The 18,497-nt window shown below is 43.3% G+C and overlaps 1 pseudogene; it reads left to right on the top strand.

Annotated features, from left to right (window-relative positions):
* The first annotated feature begins 17,708 nt into the window (after nucleotides 1-17,708).
* Nucleotides 17,709-17,863, top strand: LOC129695979 (U1 spliceosomal RNA; annotated as a pseudogene).
* Nucleotides 17,864-18,497: the final 634 nt, after the last annotated feature.

The raw sequence follows: 18,497 nt of genomic DNA, 5'->3' as shown, positions 1-18,497 counted from the left end.
TATTCTAAGACTGTGGCCCCTGGTTCTGGACTCGCACAACATTGGGAACATTTTTCCTACATCTAGCTTGTCCAGTCCTTATATAATTTTATATGTTTCTATAAGATCCCCCTTATCCTTCTGAACTCCAGTGAATACAAGCCTCATATGACCGTCCCGCCATCCCAGGGATCAATCTCGTGAACCTACGCTGCATTGCCTCAATCACAAGGATGTCCTTCCTCAAATTAGGGGACCAATACTGTACACAATACTCCAGATAAGGTTCTGGAGTTCTGTTTAAGCTGAGCAAAGTCGGGTCTTCTATTTCAAATCTTGGCCCAGTCCTCCTGCCGCATGCAAGTTCTATGTTACCCCAGTGCCAATGCAATGTTATAAATATCCCTCTTTATGTTTAGCAGGGGCAGTCCTACAGTATATCCATATTCTTCCTGCTCACAAAGCATCAATGGGATTTCCATTAAACTGGTTATTCTGCCTAGGAGTTTTTAATGCAAATTTGCTTTCTGATAAAAATTCTCCAATTTCAGGCAAAAATATGTCCCTCTTTCCCATCTCCTTCCAAGTATCAGGCCTGCATAATCCATCAAGAAGGGTATTGCATTTGGGAAGAATAAAGAGTTCCCGGGGGTTAATAAACCTGGGTGCGAAGCAAAGATATAATATTGATAATGTTTGGAGAAAGAACTGCAGATGCTGGCAAAATCAAAGGTAGACAAAAATGCTGGAGAAAAGGTCAAACCTTGAGGCAGCTAGCCATGGAGCAAAGGAATATGTGATGTTTTAAAGGAGATCCTTCTTCAGACTGATGTTATGGTGGGGGGGGGGGGGCAGAAGAAAGGATGAGGCAGAGACCGTGGGCTGTGGGAGAGCTGGGAAGGGGAGGCGAAAGAGGGAGAAAGCAAGGACTATCTGAAATTTGAGGTCAATTTTCAAACCACTGGGGTGTAAATTACGCAATTGAAATATGAGGTGCTGCTCCTCCAATTTGCGGTAGGACTCACTCTGGCCATGGAGGAGGCCCCGGACAGAAAGAATTCCGGATCCGACCTTTCTGTCCTGGGTCTCCTCCATGGCCAGAGTGAGTCCCACTGCAAATTGGAGGAGCAGCACCTCTATTTCAGTGCTGTAGTTTCACATCAGCGGTGTGAACATTGAGTTTCCAATCTCCATCAAAGTCCTTGCTTTCTAGGCTCTTTTATCTCCTTCCCAGCTCTCCACTGGCCTGCATGTCATTGATGAGACAGGAATATGATTATTAAATTTTAGACCAAGTGCCCGTTATATTGTGGTCTGCGATTTATAATGGTGTGATTCCCCCAACCCGTTTGGAGCTAAGATGCTTGCGCAATGAAACTTAAGCCGTTTTTAGTGTAAGTTTCCAGCACTCCCCCAGGGAGAAGGTTAAACCTTCGACCACGCTAGCCATGCCAGATCATGTGAGATCATGTGAGTTTTAAAGCAGATCATGCCAGTGTTAGTTATGAGGACAGGAGGAGTTTCCTAATGTTTAAAGTAATAAGCTGGAGTTTGTTGAAGATTGCACTAACGTTGGAAGAAATTTGGATGTATTTTACTGTTTTCTATCAACAATAAAGCATGTATTAATCAAAGGACTGTGCTTTTGAAGACTCATCTGTGAAGAAGCTCTGAAGGTCTCTGTGAGCCAGATCGCATGCATATCGAAGATATTACCCTTATCCCTGCTCATCCGTTTAGCGGCTAGGAAGATAGTTTCCCGAAAGATATGAAAATGTGCCACTACATCAGTGCTGTGCCTCAGGGATCAGTGTTGGGCCCATTGCTGTTTGTCATCTCCATCAAAGATTTGGGGTACTAGGCATGATTAGTAGGTTTGCAGCTGACACTAAAAGATAGGTGGTATTGTAGACAGTGAATATGATTATTAAGAATTATAGCGGCATCATGATCTGCTGGGCAAGTGTGCCAAGAAATGGAAAAATGGAGTTCAATTTGGATGAACATGAGTTGTTGCATTTTGGAAAGCAAACCCAGGGCCGGACTTTCACAGTGAACGGTAGGGCCCTGGGTTGTACAGTTGAGCAAAGGTTTCAAGAAGTGTAAGTATATAGTTCCCTGAAAGTGTCATCGCAGCTAGAGGTGAAGAAGGTTTTTGCCATGCTAGTCTTCATCCAACAGGGAATTGAGATAAACGTAATGCCATTGTTGTACACAAAGATCGAGAGTGGTATATTGGAGTATTGTGTTCAGTTTTGGTGACCCTGCACCATTAGGCAGGAACACGGCAGGGAGCAAGGAAGGACTGTTGGATTGAATGACACTTTTTTCTAATGCAAGTGGCATGTGGGTAAGAAGGATGAATTCAGGGTGTGGATAGTTCATACAACTAGGACATTGAAGCCATTACGGAAATCTGGCTAAGGGGGGGACAAGACTGGCAGCTTAATGTTCCAGGGTACAGATGCTACGGGAGGAGAGAGAGAGAGAGAGACGGGGATAAAAGATAAGGGAGGTGTTGCTTTATTAATTAAGGAGAATGTCACAGCATAGTCCAAGATGACATTACTGATAGTTATATGGGTGGAGCTGGGAATAAAAAGGGTGATTACATTGTTGGGTGTGTTCTCTCATCAGGTAGAGTGTGGTCCTGACCTCCCATCTTCTTCGTGGGCACAATACATGTTCTGGATCCTAACTGGTGAATTGTAAATGAGTAGCTTAACCTTCATACTTCAATATGTTGTCCCTGTGATTGTAAGATCAACCATTCCGTGTATGTTTTTTTTTAACAAACTTTGATTTTTCCTTTCAACTTTGAAGATTTGTGTAAGCGTATTGTTTTAACTTTCCTTCTCACTATATTAAATTTCCAAATTTAGCCTCAACTACAACTTTTTGATTCTGCCCTCTGTTTTCAAGGGCCGTAATAACCTTGGGAATATTGTGGTATAATTTTGGAAAGCAAGCATTCAATACTTTTCTTTGTTTTCCGTCCTTTTGCCAATTTTGTTTTCATGTTGTTACGGTCCCTTTCATCCTATGATGTCATACTTTGTCAAATGCCTGTGAAGGTCCAAATGCACAATATACCCTTATTATTCTCATCAGATCTTTCCAGTACTTTATCAGAGATCTAATCTACTTACAATCTATTTTTAACTACTTAAAATAAATTATCAAAGATGAAATGTAACTGTGATTTATGTGTAATGCCCATTGACTAGGCATTTGTTTTATCACTCCATCTATGATCGGGGAGAAATATACTATTCCACTATACACTTTAAATTATTTTTAAATTGCAACTTTGCAGGAAATCTATTTGATTGCATTAAAAGTTTCATGATATTTATATAAGTACGATTTTTAAATTAGCAAGCATCAGGATTGTTATAAAGTTCTATATTCTGCATCTTTAATCATATTTTTGCAGTAACACATTCATGTGCCTTGATTGTTTTTCAGACACATAAGCAGCTGCAATGAAAGTGAAACATCTACTATAGTAATTTGATGGATATCTCATAGAGTCAGAGTCAAAGAGTGATACAGTGTGGAAACAGGTCCTTCGGCCCAACCAGCCCACACCGTCCACAAATGTCCCAGCTATACTAGTCCCACTTGCCTGTGCTTGGTCCATAACCCTCCAAACCTATCATATCCATGTACCTGTCCAACCGTTTCTTAAAAAGATGGGATAGTTGCAGCCTCAACTATCTCCTCTGGCAGCTTGTTCCATACACCCACCACCCCCAAGGTGAAAAAGTTATCCCTCAGATTCCTATTAAATTTTTTCCCCTTCACCTTGATCCTGTGTCCTCTGGTCCTCGATTCCCATACTCTGGGTAAAAGACTGTGCATCTACCCGATCTATTCCTCTCATGATTTAGTATACCTCTATAAGATCTCCACTCATCCTCCTACGCTCCACAGAATAGAGACCCAGCCTACTCCCTATAGCTCACACCCTCTAGTCCTGGCAACATCCTCATACATCTTTTCTGAACCCTTTCAAGCTTGACAATATCTTTCCTCTAACATGGTGCCCAGACCTGAACACAATGTTCTAAATGCGGTCTCACCAATGTCTTATACAACTGCAACATGACCTCCCAACTTCTATACTCATTACTCTGACTGATGAAGGCCAAAGTGCCAAAAGCCTTCTTGACCAACTTATCTACCTGCAACTTGACCTTCAAGGAACTATGCACTTGTACTCATAGATCCCTCTGCTTTACAATACTACCAGGAGGTCCACCATTTACTGTGTGGGTACTGTCCTTGTTAGACATCCCAAAATGCAACACCTCACTCTTCTCTGTATTAAATTCCATCAACCAGTCCTCCGCCCACCTGGCCAACCATTCCAGATCCTGCTGCAATCGTTCACAACTATCTATCTATCTATCTATCTATCTATCTATCTATCTATCTATCTATCTATCTATCTATCTATCTATCTATCTATCTATCTATCTATCCTTCACTAAAACTCTCACATTGTATTCTTCTGGTTTGCGTTGTTTTTTAATTTGTGCAAAAATGGTACGTGCTGGCACTATGATTTTTCGCCACCTTACTCGCCATTCTCCTGTGCTGCAAGTGCACCACAGTGACTGCAGGGCCAACATTTCAATCCATATAATGTCAAGTCAATCCATTTCAAGTCAAGTCAAGTCAAGCACGGGGCAGGCGGGGCAAGCCAACAATACAATCCATTTGCTTTCATTTCAGGTGAGCTCAAGCAAAGCAAAGGCAAAGCAAAAGCAAAAGCACAGGGCAGGCAGGGCCAACCAACAATCCAATCACTTTGCTTTCATTTCATGTGGGCTGAAGCAAAGCAAAGGCAAGGCAAAAGCAAAAGCAAAGGCAAAGCAAAAGCAAAAGCACAGGGTAGGCCAAACAACTCATTTCATTTCATTAAGGGCTAACAAATCATTTATTGCAAGCACATTAAGGGTTAACAAATCATAATTCTTTGCAAGCATATTGCTGGCTAACAAATCATTTATTGCAAGCACATTAAGGGTTAACAAATCATCAGTCATTGCAAACACATTGCTGCCTAACAAATCATTTATTGCAAGCATATTAAGGGTTAACAAATCATCATTCAATACACGCACATTGCTGGCTAACAAATCATTTATTGCAAGCACATAAAGGGTTAACCACATAAAGCACATACTCACAGTTCAGTAGACTCACAGCAGAATCACAGTTCTGGCCTCTCCCTCGCAATCTTCCAGAGTGACTGACTCACGTCTAGGCATCTGGGGTATTTTTCATCGATTGGAAAAATCCTTGGGTCTGCCTCAGCGGAGGAAGACTGTGAGTAAGATGGCCAAAAATCATAGCAATATATGGTAGCGTTTTTTCTAAAATCAATATAAGCGCAGACAGGAAGTGGTCAAGATGAGACTTTTAATTATATAGATAAAGATTAAACATAGACTTCATCAGTGACAACAGTCATCACAGTGGTGTGTGAGAATCCCCAGGGTACACAGCATAAGCAGAGACCCACAGCCATCAGTTTAATGCCCAGGCCACACACACGCTCTTTCACCGTGATGTGACCAGAGTTGTACTGACCGTTGTCACTCTCTCTGCAGTCCCTGTCCGCCCAAACAATCAGAAAGCCGTCCACACTTGCACTAGAGTCCGGGATGTCCTCATGGAACAATGTCCCCGCGAACACTGAGATCACTGCACTCACTGCACTCCCTCCGAGTCCTCACCAGTGCAGGCAGCATGTCCATCTTGTTTTATCAGCGACCTCACATTCCTCACTGTTATGGAAGGCAAATAACATACCTTCTTTCCTCCTTTTCTCCCGCAGTCAGGGCGATCGAAACATCCGCAGTCGGCGATCAAAGGCCCCGCATCGGGGTGATCGAGGCACCTGCGATAGGGGTGGTTGAAGCTCCTGTGGTTGGAGCTCCCGAAATCGAACCCTAACAAAGGGATATCCCCAACTTCACGATGTTAGGCCTTAGTGTGCATGTAGATACGATACGGAAAAAGTCACATCTCCGTCGAGGGAAGAGATAAAAAAAGTTTCCCCCAACCCCCCTCCCACCCCCACATAATGTAAAAACTAAAGATACACCGAAACATACAAGTAAAAACAGACTAAAAACAACAAAAGAAGAAAGGGACGAGACAGGCTGTTGGCGAGGCTGCCATGTACAGTACCACCTGAAAAATTCCCGCAAGGGAGTCTGAAGAAGGGTCTCGACCCGAAACGTTACCCATTTTTTTTCTTCAGACGATCCACTGAGCTACTCCAGCTTTTGTGTCTATCTTCGGTTTAAACCAGCATCTGCAGTTCTTTCCAACATTTTCTAACAGATAACTTTGTTCATTTAGATTGCCGCTGCCTGTCTTAATTTGGTCCGACATTTCCCTCACAATATTGTGAACAATTTAGAGACTGTGATTGAAATGTCCTTTATATTCTTCTGAAAATCAGCACAGGAACACCTTACGGCCGGATGCTCAGAACCCTGCTCTGTTCACTCTATACACATGACTGTGTAGCCGGACTGCATCTTCAAATTCACTGACAACACCTTGGATGAACTACAGATGATGATGAGTCAAAGTATAGGAGTGAGATCGATTGACTGACTGAATGGTGCCAGAAGAACAATCGTTCTCTCACCATCAGTAAAAGTCAGAAACTGATTGTTGACTTGTGACGAGGAAGGCTGATGATCCACAAATTGGTCTTCACCAATGGGGCAGTGGCGGAGAGGATCAAAAGCTTCAAATACCTGGGCGTGCATATCTCTCAAGATCTGTCCTGAACCCAGCACATTGATGCTTTCATAAAGAAAGCCCATCAATGCCTCCACCTCCTCAGAACTGAAATGGCAATGGATGGTTAAGTTGGAAAAAGAGGTGAACTCTGCCCAGTCCATCACGGGGTACTGACCTCACCACCATCGAAGGGACCTATCGGAGCCGCTGCCTCAAAAAGGCAGTCTGCATCATCGCAGACCCAAACCACCCTGGTCACACACTCATTTCACCCCAGCCATTGGGAAGATGATATAGGAGCCTGAAAACTGCAACGTCCAGGTTCAGGAGTAACTTCTTTCCGACAACCATCAACATTACAACCTCCAATTAAGCTTAAAACTACCTAGACTTGGGGAACATTGTTTTTGTCTTTATACTATTATTGTTTGTTTATATCCTTAAACGGGTCACAGTTTAAGGATAAAGGGGAAATCTTTCAGGACTGAGATGAGAAAAACATTTTTTACACAGAGAGTGGTGAATATCTGGAATTCTCTGCCACAGAATGTAGTTGAGGCCAGTTCATTGGCTATATTTAAGAGGGAGTTAGATGTGGCCCTTGTGGCTAAAGGGGTCAGGGGGTATGGAGAGAAAGCAGGTACAGGATACTGAGTTGGATAATCAGCCATGATCATATTGAATGGCGGTGCAGGCTCGAAGGGCCGAATGGCCTACTCCTGCACCTATTTTCTATTTTTCTCTGTTTATTTATAGTTTTAGGCATTTGACAATAAAACACTCTTGACTTAACTCTCTTTCTTGAAAATAGTAGCCTGTTCCTAAATGCAATGAGATTTTTCTCTGCATTGGGTAAATGTTATGTACCTGAGGAAAACTGAGACCGATCTACTCAAAGCGAAAGGGTTTGAATTATCAAAGAGATCATTCAAATCCTGCAAATGATAAGAATACTATTATCTTATGTTATTGTCTCCAGATTGTTGTAAGATATTTTCCATAACCATCTCGGTTTTAGTACATAACTTGATATATAGACTGAGATGAAAATATAATTTACAGGTGATTTTCAGTACAAGAATCAGGGCAACACTCTTTCAAGATTCAAGTGTTGATGGAACTGATAAATTACTTGTGCCATCCTTATATCACAAGATTGTTTCCCATGGCAACAGCACAAGTGATGGGTGTCATGCGGTGTAAGTTTTCTGATGCTCTGTGTCGATGGCAACATAGTTAAACCTAAGCGGCTTATCTTCCTGCCATTGACCGAAGGTGCAGTTAGAAGCTGATGCCTTCGGCAAAATTGGCCTCCAGTTGCAGTTTTAGCATCCCTGACAAGATTTCTGCTAACAGTAGGTGATGTTCAGCAGCCAGAACATGTTCATAATTTATAGGAGCAGAATTATGCCGTTTGGCCCATCAAGTCTACTCCACCATTCAATCGTGGCTGATCTACCTTTCCCTTCCAACCCCATTTTCCTGCCTTCTCTCCATAAGCCTTGGTGCCCTTACTAATCAAGAATCTGTAAGTCTCCACCTAAAAAATACCCGACGACTTAGCCTCCACAGCCGGCTGTGGCCATGAATTCCACAGATTCACCACCCTCTGACTAAATAAATTCTTCCTCATCTCCTTTCGAAAAGTGCGTCCTTTTATTCTGAGGCTACGGACTCTGGTAAAAGACTCTCCCACATTTGGAAACGTCCTCTCTACATTCAGGTAATCTATCCAGATCTTTCACTATTTGGCAATGCTCATTTGCACTAGATGTGTTTTACTGTCTAAAAAAAAGCCCTCTCCGCGCAGTACTTTGTCATTGCTTAATCCACTCTAGCACATGAGCGGTACACATTCAGCAAGTTAAAAGGAGAACATAAATTTTGTAATTCGCTATCCTGAATGCAGCAGAGAGCACAATTGAGGACTGATTGGGTTTTGTTGCCCCAGTGAATTTTCTGCCAATCCGCCCTGGGGCATATGTTCATCTTCACTCTGTGGGTGGTGTTCTGACGGAGTTAATTACATGCCTGTTAGAGAACGAATTCCTTTGAAAAAAAAAATCAAAATTAATATTTACTCATAATATCTGCTCAAACAAAAATGAATGGAGACTTTGGCAAGATACCAGGTTATTAATGATGCCCTTGGGATAGTAATCCAGCTTGTGTTTGTGTTTTTCAGGAGATAATAAGGCAAAACTGGGAAAAGGCAATAAGAGGATTTGGGGTTTTGAATATGTATTCTCTAAATAATTATCATCAAGGAAAAGATATATGAGGTAATTCCATGACCCTTACCCTAGTGGCAGGGCTAGTAGGATCCATGGCCTCAAAGCCAACTACTCATTTCTAAATAAGGTTTCCTGTACTTGCCTGCAATCATTCCTCTCTGCCAGGTGTGGAATTACAACACATAGAGTTATGGTCAAAGAGTCAAACTGCAGGGAAACAGGCCCTTTGGCCCTACCAATATGCTCCATCTAAACTAGTCCCATTTGCCTGTGCATGGTTCATATCCCTCTATAACTTTTCTGTTCATGTTCCCATCCAAGTGTCTTTTAAACTTACAGAATAATGAAAGACATAGATATAGTGGATGTGGTAAAGATATTTCCACTGGTGGGAGAGTCTAGGACCAGAGGTTATAGCCTCAGAATTAATGGGCACACTAAGAAAGGAGGTGAGGAGCAACTTCTTTAAACAGAGGGTTAAATTCAATGCCTCATCGCCACAGAGGGCTGTGGAGGCCAAGTCAGTGGATATTTTTTAAGGCAGAGAGACAAATTCTTGATTAGAATAGGTGTCAAGGGTTATTGGGAGGAGTCAGGAAAATCGGATTAGGAGACAGAGATCAGCCATAATTGAATGGCAGAGTAGACTTGATGGGCCAAATGGCCTAATATATGAACTTGTGAACTTGTGAAATGTTGTGACCTGCCTAACTATCTCTTCTGGCACAATGTTCTGTGGAACCAAAACCACCGATTGAAAAAGTTGTCCCTCAGGTTCCTATTAATTCCTTTAAATCTATTAAACCTGTGTCCTCTGGATCTTGATTCACCTGCCCTGGGTAAAAGATTCTGTGCATTCACTCTGTCTATTCCCCTCGTTATTTTATACACCTCTATAAGATCATCACAGCTTCCTATGCTCCAGGGGAAAATCCTAGCCTGCCCAACTTTTCCCAATAGCTCAGGCCCTTGAGCTACTATGTGAACATGGAATCACATCCACTTGAGAATCTCAGTGGGAAATCATGGATCCACACCCACATTACAAAGATGGCTGGGATCAGGTTATCATTTTTTTTAAATTTCAAAATAGACTTTATTCAATTGATAAATATATACAATTCATGAACCATTCAAACAAAAAATTAATCCGACATTTTCGGAGACTATACAAATTTTTTTCAGTACAATATTTTTACATTTAGAAACATAGAAACATAGAAATTAGGTGCAGGAGTAGGCCATTTGGCCCTTCGAGCCTGCACCGCCATTCAATATGATCATGGCTGATCATCCAACTCAGTATCCCGTACCTGCCTTCTCTCCATACCCCCTGATCCCCTTAGCCAAAGGGCCACAAAAATATAAATGAACTGACACCTTCTCAGAGAGTTCCAGAGATTCTGTGTGACAAAAGGATTTTTTATCCTTAAGCTGTGACCCCTTGTCCTGGAATCGGGAACAATTTCCTGCATCTACATTAAGTTTTGTAAGTTTCAAATTTGTCAAATTCCACCAAAACTGTCCCCCACCCGTGCCACTCTGTGGCCCCTGTCCCCCACCCGTGCCACTCTGTGGCCCCTGTGTGGCCCCTGTCCAAGTAAAAAATATATACAATGTGTGCACAGTGCGAAAATTGCATCCGACATTTTTGTAGGCTATAGAGATTGTTCAATACAGTTTATGTCTTTTAAATTCCACAAAAATGTCCCCCACCCGTGCCACTCACATGGCCCCCTGGTGTGGGATACCTTCCCTTAATTTAATTTGAGGGGCGTCTCCACCATACCGTGCCCCCCATGTCCAGCAGTGGAAGGACCATGCTCACATTATCAATACGGTGCAGGATCCCTGAATCAATGCCACATTATAATCAGAGTGGGGGATTGCAGGATTAGTTCCACTTTACGAGCATGATGGGGATTATATGATCATCTCCAAATTGTGGGAACAAGGAATTATCTCCATATTCCACTAGGAGGGAATATTATTCCAAAAGCGCTTTCTACACTTTAGTAATTTTATTTCTGAACACACGGTTCCCTGACTCCCTACATCGCTTTCATCCAAAACCCTTGAATATTTGTTTATGATTTTACATTTTGTTGGTTAAAGCAAGTATTTGTTAGTTCAATTGTAAGTATATCCAGCTGTCCTCAGCAGAACAAAGAACTCTATTTTCTACGCAATTTTCTGTTCTCAGTGCCATTGCCAGTGGTATTGCCACCTTGTTAAGCACTGCTTCAAAGTGATGGCCCTGTTTCATAGCCCGGTATTTATGTGTGAGTCTGGACCATGAATACTAACAAGAAAGCATTACTGCCAAGTTCACTTTTGGCCTCAGCTGATGAATAAATATACCTCAAGCAAGTGTTGTTGAGTAATTGACCAAATTTCCTCGACCTAACCCGTGGCATAAATTTTCATCTTCGCTGTCTTTGATTTCACTTCCTTTATTCAGGCTGATTTTGAACTTCAGTCCTTTGACCAATAAGTCAATAATCAGCATTCTGCTGATTGCATTAATTACTAATTCAGGGATCCATTAAAGAGGTGGCGATCACAAAAAGGCTGTCACCAGTCACTGAATAACTCCAGCGGGGGCAGAGTCAGACATCTTCAATTAACATCGGGGAAGGATTGGAGGGTTATAATAACTTCTAATCTCCACTGACATTCTCAAAGGGTAACAAGGATTTGATGCAAATTTTCTGAGAAACCTTTATGTACATAATATAGAATCATGGAGTTACAGAGCACAAAAACAAGCCCTTCCGCCCACCACATCCGTGCTGCCCATCCATCTCCCCACATCAGGTCCATAACTGCCAATGCCTTGCCTACATAAGTAACTGTATGAATGTCTCTGAAACATAGTTATTGTATCTGATTCCACCCCCTCCTCTGGCAGTTGTTGGCCACTCTCTGAGTGAAAAACTGACAGCTCAGATCATCTATAAAACTCATAACTCTCACTTCAGGCTATGCCCTCTTGTTTTTTTTTATACCTCTACCATGGAAAAATATCTCTAGAATGGGAAAGTAGTACTTTAGAAATTCACCAGTCTACCATTGTAAAAGACCAGATCAATCAATCAATAACATCTTGCCCTGATACAAGTTTAGTTTAGTTTAGAGTTACAGTGCGGAAACAGGCCCTTCGGCCCACCGATTCCATGCCGACCGGCGATCACCTGTACTCTAGTTCTATCCTATACACAAGGGAGTATTTGCAGAAGCCAATTAACCTACAAACCTGCACGTCTTTGGGATGTGGGAGGAAACCAGAGTACCTGGAGGAAACCTGTATAGTCACAGGGAGAATGTACAAATTCCATACAAACAGCACCCATTTCAATCTATAATCAGTTTATATTCATCACATACACAATAAAGAGCAGTGAAATGAACTTGCCAGCAGCGGTACAATCAAAAAAGAACACACAATGCACAATAAAATCTGACACAAACATCCACCACAGCATTCTTCACTGTGGTGGAAGGCACAAAGTACAGTCAGTCATCTTCCAGTGTTCCCCCGTGGTCGGCGCCATAAACCTCCGCTGTCACTGCTGCGGGCAGCCGGAGTTACAGGCCCTCTCGTCGAGATGGTAAGTCTTGGATAGTCCGAATCGGCGCTTCCCTACCGGAGAAAAGCTTCAGGATGTTGTAAGGCGCCTCGGTGTTCGGAGATTATTCTCAAATAATCCCCAGCGAGCGAACCCAGATTTTTAGATGGTAATTTACATTACACCATAGCCCACGACTAGAATTTAGTGATCGCCGGCTGTAAATAAAGGCCCATTTCGGAATCTCTTCCCCAGTGGTTCCCGGCGTGGGATCCCGCTCCGGATGGTAAGTCCCCGCCGCGCCCGTGGCTAGAAACTCCGCAGACTGCGGCTTCAAGGTGTAACACATCTACATTGCTGGAGCACATTGGTCCCATCACTCAGCATCAGTCAAAAGGAGGCCCATTAATCTTTCAACCATTACTTCCTGAACTCAATTTTTATTTCATCCCTGCAAAAAGGAGCTTTGCTACTTAACAAAATTATGAATTCTAATCTGTTGGAATGCTTGGCGTTGGCATATTGATGATTCCATTAGAGCATTGCACATTCTGAATATCGTTCAACAGTTCCCAATCCTTTTGGCGAAACAAGATATTTCCTTCACCTCATAATTGGGCAGTACAGTGGTGCTGCTTGTAGATATGCTGCCTCATAGCACCAGACACCCGGGTTCCTGACCTCGGGTGCTGTCTGGGTGGAGTTTGCACGTTCTCCCTCTGACTACATGTGTTCCTCTGATGCTCTGGTTTCCTCACACATCCCAAAGACATACAGGTTCGTAGGTTAATTGATCTCTGCAAAATTGCACCGAATGTGTTGTGAGTGGATGTGGAAGTGGAATAACATAGACTTGATGTGACCGTGTAATCGAGGGCCAATGTGGACTCAGTGAGCCATAGTTTCCATGCTGTATCTCTAGAATCTAGAACCATAGTTTGTCTGTGGTGAGCTAATGAATGAAATAATTTTGGAAGTCACTCTGCTCATTGAAGTGCATTTGAATCACCAATATGCACTCTACCTGACATAGAAACATAGAAACATAGCCTCACCCTGAGCACAGGATCGCCCCAGGGTTGCGTCCTCAGCCCCCTATTGTACTCCCTGTACACACATGACTGTGTGGGGCGAGGTTCAGCTCCAATTCATAATTAAGTTTGCTAATGCGACTGTGGTGGTGGGTGATCGCCGACGTAGGATGAGGCCGGCGGTCGGGACTCTCTCCCCAGTGATCCCCGACACTCTGGTGCCAGGATATGTAAACAGCCTCCTCTTGAACATCCGTGGCTACGAACTCCGCAGATCGTGGACTTCAGGAGGGCACATCTACATTGCTGTACACTCCATTGAGGATCAATGGGCATCCTGTCAAAAGGAGGAATTGTTTTAAAATTTGGGAGTCCATCACTCCCTGAATGACATGGGCATTCACCCTGCAAAAGGAGTCGTGCTACTTAACAAAAGGCATGAATTCTAATCTGTTGGCAATTGAGGGCGTTCAGAGTGTCTCCAAGGATCCTCCAGTGCTTTACGCAGTGGCGGTGGAAAGCATCTTGTCCGGGAACATTACCATCTGGTTGGGAATTGCTCTGCCAAGGACAAGAAATCTGCAGAGAGTAGTGGTGCTGCTTGAAGCATATGGGAACTTCATAGCACCAGACACCCTGGGTTCCTGACCTCTATGTCAACAGGAGTTTGCACGTTCTCCCTCTGACTACATGTGTTCCTCTGATGCCCTGGTTTCCTCACACATCCAAAAGACTACAGGTTCGTAGGTTAATTGATCTCCGTGCAAAATTGCAACGAATGTGTTGTGAAGGAGGATGTGGAAGTGGAATAACATAGACTTGATGTGACCGTGTAATCGAGGGCCAATGTGGACTCAGTGAGCCATAGTTTCCATGCTGTATCTCTAGAATCTAGAACCATAGTTTGTCTGTAATGAGCTAATGAATGAAATAATTTTGGAAGTCACTCTGCTCATTGAAGTGCATTTGAATCCCCAATATGCACTCTACCTGACATAGAATACATAGAAACATAGACGACATAGAAAATAGGTGCAGGGGTAGGCCATTCGGCCCTTCGATCCTGTACCGCAATTCAATATGATCATGGCTGATCATCCAACTCAGTATCCTGTACCTGCCTTCTCTCCATAACCCTTGATCCCTTTAGCCACAAGGGCCACATCTAACTCCCTCTTAAATATAGCCAATGAACTGGTCTCAACTACCTTCTGTGGCAGAGAATTCCAGAGAATTCCTGACATTTACCTATCACCTCCCTAAGTTCTACTGACTGCTCCACTGCTCCCACAGGTCCTATAAATCCTCCTCAGTGCTTCACCTTGCGCCTCGTTCCTCCCACAGAGCTTCTTCCTGCCATCTGTTTGGTACTCCCAAACCTCCATGAAATCCACACTCCAGTTCCCTCGTCGATCCTTGGTCATTTTGGTACCTCTCTTATCTGGAGCCACCACTCTAATTTCACAGCAGATGCTCATCCCATACATCCAATGTCTGAATTGCTCACCCAGTATCAAAATTATATTGCGCTATGCCGATTCAGTAAATAATTGAAACTGCTAGATCCACTACGATCTGTGGGGATCATGACAGAAACCTGCTCGTGGCGATCCCCGTAAACAGCGACACGATCCATTCTGTGACGTGCCGGGTGACCAATTCTGTCACCATGTTGGATGATGACGATAGCCAACAGCGAGCTATGCATCATCTGACACATGAGCGAACTAACATCTGTGTCACAATTTAATCAATTAATTATTGATTTTGATCCTATTGCGTGTGGGTACAGCTTTAAAAAATATTTCAAATATTTAAGCAAAAAAAAAAACCAGTAAGACTTATTTCCAATATTTTCCTAATTTATCAGAAATTACTGAACTAAAACATTATTTTCACTTATTTATGTATTTTTCAGGATGTGGACATTGTTGGCAGGCATCTTCTCAGGAGCATTTAGTATCCTGATTTCTCCTAAGGAAATAATGCTGAGCAGACCTCATGAACTACTGCAGTCCTTCTAGTGAAGAGACTACCACAGTGCTGTTAGGAGGGTGTTCCACGATATAGGCCTGATGACAATATGTATCATCACCATGACAGCCAGAAGAGGGGCAATGTGAGGATGCTGTTCATTGATTTCAGTTCAGCTTTCAATACCATAGTCCCCACCAGACTTGCCGAGAAGCTGCTGGAACTGGGACTGAACATTCCCCTGTGTGCCTGGGTCCTGGACTTTCTCACCGCCAGGCCCCAGGTGGTCAAGATGTGGAGACATACCTCCAGCCCCCTCACCCTGAACACAGGATCCCCCCAGGGTTGCATGATTAGCCCCCTACTGTATTCCCTGTACACACATGACTGTGTGGCCAGGTTCAGCTCCAACTCCATCATCAAGTTTGCTGATGACACTGTGGTGGTGGGCCTGATCTCCAATAACGATGAGAAGGCCTACCGGGAGTAGGTGGCTGATCTGCACTCTGGTGCCAGGAAAACAGCCTCCTCTTGACTGTCACAAAAACTAAGGAGCTGATTGTGGACTTTAGAAGGGCTCAACATCCAAGGACGTACATGCCACTGGAGATAAATGGGACTACTGTGGATAGGGTGAGCAACTTTAAATACCTGGGAGTCCACATCACAGAGGATCTGACATGGACAACACACACTGCTGCACTGGTGAGTAAGGCAAGGCAGTGCCTTTACCACCTCAGGCAGCTGAGGAAATTCAGAGTACCTCTGACGATCCTTCAGTGCTTCTACTCTGGGGCTGTAGAAAGCATCTTGTCTGGCAACATCTCAATCTGGTTTGGGAATAGCTCTGCCTAGGACAGGAAGGCTCTGCAGAGAGTAGTGCGTTTGGCCGAACGCACTATGGGAACAACACTCACCCCCCTGCAGGACCTTTACACCAGGAGGTGCAGATCCAGAGCCAGCAACATAATGAGGGACCCCTACCACCCCAGCAACGGACTGTTCCAGCTGCTCGGTCATGCTGTCATGCTGTGAAAACAGAGGATGAGGGAGTTTCTTCCCACAGGCCATCAGGACTGTAAACTCTCACCAGGGACTAATTTACTAATTTATTGTTGTGTTGTGTCTTTTTAAATGTTTTTTTCTAAAATGTAAATACTGGTTCTATTCTATTCTGTTCTGGTGTTCTGTTGTTTTTGCACAATCCGCAGGCATTGCGACTTTCATTTCACGGCACATCTTGTATGTGTATGTGACAAATTGACTTGACTCGGTATTTCCAGGTTAGGATGGTTTGTGACCGTGGGTTGATGTATCCCATGCTGTCCTTGTTACTCTTGATGCAGGTTTGGGAGGTAATGCTGAAGAAGCCTGGACATGGAATTGCATTGCATTTTGTAGATAGTTCACATTGCAGTATACACTACAATATTTACCTGGATTGGAGAGAATTAATGTTTAAGGTGGTGGATGGGGTAACCATCAAAAGGACTGTTAGGTCCTGGATAGTTCAAGCTTTGTGAGCCTGATGGAGTTTGATGGAGCTGCTGCACTTGCCTAATCATATTCACCCTGCTCTTGATATTTGTCCTGTAGATACTAGAAAGGCTTTGGGGTGTCAAGAAGTGTATAATATGTGGCGCAAATGTTGCCTGCAACTTATCTGCCCATGCCAAAATGTTGTCTACATATTAGTCATAGTATCCGAGTGTTCTTCAGCATGGAAACTGGGTGTTGGACTACCTTGTCCATGTCAACCAAGTTGGACATTCTGGGCACGTTCCATTTGCCTGCATTTGGCCCAAAGCCTTTTAAACTCTTTCTAGTCATATATCTGCTCTTTCAAAATCTTGCTGACTATTGCCATTTGGTGATGGAACAGAGGTAAAAGATTGATTAAGAATATATTATAAAGTTATATTATACTCCATCTGAAAGTGAAGCTGAATTGTTTAGTTCAAGAATGACAAGATAGCGCCTGAGATAGTTCGTGGACAGAGCCACTGATCATTAGGTCCGCACGTGCTTGGATGAGAAGCTCAAAGAGTTGACTTGTGGACTGGGTAGGCTGAGCTTTGCAGCTCTGGTATTGCCACTGACCCCAGAGGCAAGGGAGAAAGAACATTCATCAGACAAAATCCTTCTTTGTAGTACTTACCTGGCAGGGGAAAATTGCTGGTCACGATGGCCGATCTCCCAGGACAAGGCTAACCCATTGCACTTTGGGTGTGCTGACACATGCAATGTCCCCAAATGCGGGATATTCAACAGCAGAATTTGTGGTAGTGGGGGACTACGTCGCACGAATTGAGGAAGGACTTTATTGCTATTGACGGAGTGCAGTGTAGGTTCACCAGGTTAATTCCCGGGATGACGGGACTGGCATATGATGAAAGAATGGGTCGACTGGGCTTGTATTCACTGGAATTTAGAAGGATGAAACTGGATCTTATAGAAACATATAAAATCCTTAAAGAATTGGACAGGCTAGATGCAGGAAAAATGTTCCCCATGTTGGGGGAGTCCAGAACCAGGGGTCACAGTTTAAGAATAAGGGGTAGGCCACTTAGGACTGAGATGAGGAAAAACGTTTTCACCCAGAGAGTTGTAAATCTGTGGAATTCTGTGTCATAGAAGGCAGTGGAGGCCAATTCACTGGATGTGTTCCAGAGAGTTACTGTAGATTTAGCTCTTAGGGCTAAAGGAATCAAGGGATATGGGGAAAAATCAGGAATGGGGTACTGATTTTAGATGATCGTCCATAATCACATCGAATTGTGGTGTTGGCTCGATTTTCTATGAAGGATGGCTGTTGCGTAAGTTTTGAAGTCATAACTATGCATGGCCATGAATATCTGAAGAATAATATTGCAATGTCAGGTTCATTTCAGCAGACCCTATTAGGAAGGAGAAGTGACATATTTTGCAAAACATTTTTA

Source organism: Leucoraja erinacea, chromosome 3, assembly GCF_028641065.1.
Source record: "Leucoraja erinacea ecotype New England chromosome 3, Leri_hhj_1, whole genome shotgun sequence".
Classification (NCBI taxonomy): Eukaryota; Metazoa; Chordata; class Chondrichthyes; order Rajiformes; family Rajidae; genus Leucoraja; species Leucoraja erinaceus.
This window is presented reverse-complemented; position numbering and strand designations above follow the sequence as displayed.